At 33.4% G+C, this 5,017-nt stretch overlaps 1 long non-coding RNA gene across 1 annotated transcript; it reads left to right on the top strand.

The window, feature by feature from the left end:
* Window positions 1-988: 988 nt before the first annotated feature.
* On the top strand, window positions 989-2,725 carry LOC107738990 (uncharacterized). The gene is made up of 3 exons (XR_001639954.1): window positions 989-1,155; window positions 1,263-1,412; window positions 1,507-2,725. It is a non-coding gene; the product is annotated as an uncharacterized LOC107738990 (long non-coding RNA).
* The last annotated feature ends 2,292 nt before the right edge of the window (window positions 2,726-5,017 follow it).

Genomic DNA, 5,017 nt, shown 5'->3' on the forward strand with positions numbered 1-5,017 from the left:
TAATGTTCTTTTTAGCAACGTCATATGACCCCTTTAAAACATTAATCTCGTAACATTATTTATTGCAGTTTTAATTTTGCAGTGTAAATTATTTAATTTGATTTGTAACAGCCTCAGTGTATAGTGAATTTCTTGATCAATTGTAAGAATTTGACATGAAAGATGACGCATACAATGAGGTTGTATTAATAAGGTTAAAAAATATTGTCATTTATAAAGGTAAATAATATCCTGGGGTAAATATTAAAAACAAGATTAAGTATGTAAAAGCTGATAGAACACTGATGAAAATATTGCTTCATAATTAATTGTTTATGTTGTTTACGTGGGGATATTTCGTATGGGATATTGTCTACTGATATGAAAAGTTCACTGTATATCATAATAAATAGCATTTTTGACAGCAATGATATTTTGTTTTCGTTTTACATTAAGGACATTAAATATTACATATATGTATGTAATATAATGTGTAATTCCATCGCAGGTTTGGTCTTAAATTTCACATAAGGTGGTATTAAAAAGTCTTAAATTTTACTTGTTCATATCTGTAGACACCCTGATTATTAATGATGATGATGATCAATAACAATCATTATAATAATTATTATTGACTATTATTATTATTATTATTTATTTTTAAAAAAAATTACCATCAACAATAATATTTAACATCATAATAATAATAATATAATAATAATCAAAAACAACCATTATAATAATAATAACAATTATTATTATCATTAAAAAATAATTACCATAACCAATAATAATATTCTTAACTTTTGTTGTTGTTGTTGTTAGTATTATTATTAAAAATTAACTTTACAATAATAATAATAATTAATACTTAAGAAAAAAACATTGTTATTAATTAAAACATTTAGTGATATAAGTATTTAATAATAAAAATACATATTGAAAATTTAGCCAAATAATAGCTATATCTACTGATCTGTATAATTCTCTGTCATAGATCAGTGGCTATATCTCATATTTGGTTCATAGCATCCTTAATAATTATCTTCTTTATTTCAGGTTGATATACGGTTTCCTCAGCCAGGTTCTGAGGACCCGAGCAAGGTTACTGTAACCGGACTGCCGGAGAATGTTGATAATGCCATTGACCATCTACTTAACCTGGAAGAAGAATATGTGAGTTGGGAATGCAGAACTGCAGATGCTTCTTTCTAGACAGATATATTCCATCACTTGTGTTTTCCTTTCTTTTGCATTATCACTCAACTCATCTTCCCTCTTAGATGTTGAGTGTCACAGAGACAGAGACTATGGCATCTTATATGAAGCCTCCTTCAAAGACGATGGGGACAGGAGGAAATGACGAGGATAACAAAGCTCTGGCTAAAGGCTTTGTTGTGCGGGACGCCCCCTGGAATGCACAAGGCAACAAGGTTTAAAAGTTTGCCACTGTAAAACCTTAATTTCATGTTGTCCCTGTCATCGTCATGTTAACGATTTTCTTTTTCCTCTTTTTGCAACATTCAGGCACCAGACATGAGCAGTGCCGAAGAGTTCCCCACGTTCGGATCTGGAATAGCACCGAAACAGACGTCTGCATGGGGACCCAAAAAGTGCTGAATGAAACACATTTGTTCTGACTCCAGATCTCACATCTCTAGCACTTGAGAACAAGAACATTCCATATTTTTTGCTTTTGTCTTTCTCCTGGTGCGTTTAGTGCCCTTGGAGGAGTTACTTCATTCCTCTGCTTCCTTTGCCTGAATAGTTCCTTATCATTTGGTGGATAGATGTTCTTCAACACTCCTCACCTGCCCGCAGGTGGTCACACGTCAGTTCCTGTTGTGCCAGTCTGAAATCACAGAAACGGAACCTCAAGTAGCAGTTACCGTCATTATCCACCTGTTGTTTTCTTGAGTTGGGCGACAAATGGCTAGGCATTGAAGAATGAGGCAGAAGTTTTGTATTTCTTGGACTATTTATTGCAAGAGAACCCCTAGTTCACTGTGTATAAGTTCTTTTTTAAGTCCTTGATGGTTTTTACTGTTCTTTTTATGTGTGTGTGTGTGTGTGCGTACGTGTGTGTGTGTGTGTGTGGGAGAGAGAGAGAGAGATCCATTCTAAATGCACCCGGTTTGCTGAATTTTCATTTGACACTGTAAGAGAGATGAAGGCTGGTCAATACTGATCTTTTAAAAAATATTTTCTGTATATATTAGTGTATTTATACGTCTGTTATTTATTGATTTTCTTCAGTGACTGAATATTCAAACTCTGATGAGTGTGAATGGTTTTGAAGCATAAAAAGTATTAGGTATTATTTTGCAGTATGCTTGGTTTCTTTTGCTTCAGGAAAATATTTTTTTGTGCGTGTCTTAGTCATAGTTCATTTTACACAAGAAGTGTGTGTGTTGTGTGATTTACTTTGAATCTCAAAATTTTGTCTTTGAATCTGCTGTTTATATTTGAAGTATTTTCCACTTCACCTTTGTCTTCAGCTTTTCCAAAGCGCAGGAAATGAAGATTTCCTTTTTCAAACCAGAGCATGCATGACATACGTTCGAGATTTCAAATTAAAAGTCTCTGGAAAGCTGTTTATTAACATAAAATTTCACAGTAAAAGATTATAATTAAAGCAACTGTTTTGTGTATTTTGCGACTTTAGAGCCCCCTACAGTTAAGTGAGTGGAATTCACTGTCGTAATTACACTGGATAGCTGTGCGTTGATGCTCTTTATGCGGTACAAACTTATGCTGCGTTCAAGTCCTCCTGGTACGTTCGTACTTACGAGTTGACAAGTCGTAATTACGACGTCAGGTGCGTTCAAGTCAGTTTAGTCGGCACAAGATGGCGGTGTACCTTCTTTTAATAAATTACAAGAAAATACAACAGGGTCTGCATTTTTTTACTTGGATTTCAGCTGCGTAACAAGAACATGACCAATTTAAGTTTATAGGACAACTAAACTATCAATTTAAACAAAAATTTACCGTCAACTACAGACGTTGCATCCATCAATTCCGGACTCGGAATTCGGAGACTCGGGGCTTAAACAAAATTTCGAGTTTCCCACTCCTAATAACGACTTTGTGGTGGCGTTCATGTGCGTTCAACTCGTAAATACGATCTATCCGACATGACTTGAACGCACCATTACATCCTCCCAGAACACAAGTTTAGGGGAAGCGTGAGAAAGAAACAAGCCAGTGTAGTAGCAGAATTTCAAGGTAAAAAAAAAACAACAACTTACAGTTGCTTTAACATGAATGACAAACTCACACTCATGCAGATTGCTGGTTCTCAATTTGCATTTATTTATTTAAAGTTGATTGGTGTAATTTTTTTAAATGTTAAATTAATGTCTTAATTTACAGAGAGAGCTGTAAGCAGCCATTCATAGGTGGCACTGTGGCGCTATCAATACATTTCAACGCATTGCTCTGTTTGTTTGAGCATCACAACCAGCCTGTTACAGCAACATTGGCTCAACCAATGGCATGAGTTTGTTCGGATGACATAATAGAGGGGGAAGTATTGCATGAAGCATATTATTTTTTTGCAATTCCATGTGGTGGCGCAGAAACTACACACTTCACCTTAAAATTGGGATGTTTTGACATTGAGGGTCATTCCCTGTCCTGCTAGTTGAGTCCTGTGAATCACTGTTGTATGTGGTGTGAACGTATGCTTGTGTACATAGTTGAGTGAAGAACCATCTACAACCAACCGGTGATAGAAACACTATCAGCCTTAAGAAGTTATTGCCATAGGATATTTTTACCAAGATTTGATGACATTGATATGCAACACTACAATAACATGTCAGTGACAGAACTTTCCTACTCCGAATAAAAACCCATTCAAATAAAAGGAAATGTATTTTTGCTTTTCATTATTTCTCAGGTTTTACCTAAATGTCAAAAAGTGAGAAAATAAGATCATGTTTATGACTAAAAAAGATCATCAGTTCAAACATAATTAAATCTAGTTCACTAAATTGTATAATTATATATTACATAAATGGTATAGGCCTACATGTGTTGTTTTTAACATATCAATATATTAATATTTATTAATACGCTTATTCAGCATAGACACTTTAATTTGAGCAAAGGTCAGAAAGACATTTCCAATATTTCAAAATATTTCTATTTCTTTTGAACTTTGTTAATTACAGAACCCTAAAAAATGTATAGTCGTTTCCATTAAATATATATATATAGAATATATTAAGTATTAAACATTGATAAGAAATCTTTCTTGACACTGAAGACTGGAGTAATGACTGCTGAAACTTCAGCATTGCCATCACTGCAATAAATTACATTTTAAAATATATTAAAATAGAATATAGGTATTTTTAAATTGTAATAATATTTCACTTTTTTTTTTTTGATCAAATAAATGCAGCCTTGGTGAGCACAAGATACTTCCAGACCTTAAAGTTTTGAATGATAGTGTTTAAAAACCAACTAGTCAATTAGTGAGGTTTATTTCAATCAATTATATATGGGTCATTATTTTTGCACTATGGTAATGACAGAAATATTTTTAATTGACATGAAATTTCATGAGATTGAATTAATGGAAGACACAGACACGGTTTCCATGTTGTGCATAACTGTCTCTTTTTTGGATTTTTATTTTCTTACAAACCAGGAAGGTAATGTTAGTGTTATGTAACAGGCTGTACAACACAACGTAAAGACATAAAAATAACACAAACATAAACAAATAATACAAACAACTGAAAAGCAGCAATGGGCCGACACAAACCCTGTGTTTTCACATTTTCCGATCTACAAGCAAGCATTCATTCAGACATAATACAAAAAAAAAAAAAAAAGCAGCAGGGGGCCGACACAAACCCTGTGTTTTCACATTTTCCGATTTATATAGCAAGCATTTATTCAGACATCGCCCTTGGCAATAAAGCAGGATTGCTAATGCAAGATGTCAAACAAATGGATAGATATGCCTTCACAGAGGGTACTGTAAATCTAGATACAATCAAAAGACAGTTGATTTTTTTTTTTG

This window comes from Sinocyclocheilus rhinocerous, unplaced genomic scaffold (genome assembly GCF_001515625.1).
Source record: "Sinocyclocheilus rhinocerous isolate Xijiao unplaced genomic scaffold, SAMN03320098_v1.1 scaffold735, whole genome shotgun sequence".
In the NCBI taxonomy this organism is placed as follows: domain Eukaryota; kingdom Metazoa; phylum Chordata; class Actinopteri; order Cypriniformes; family Cyprinidae; genus Sinocyclocheilus; species Sinocyclocheilus rhinocerous.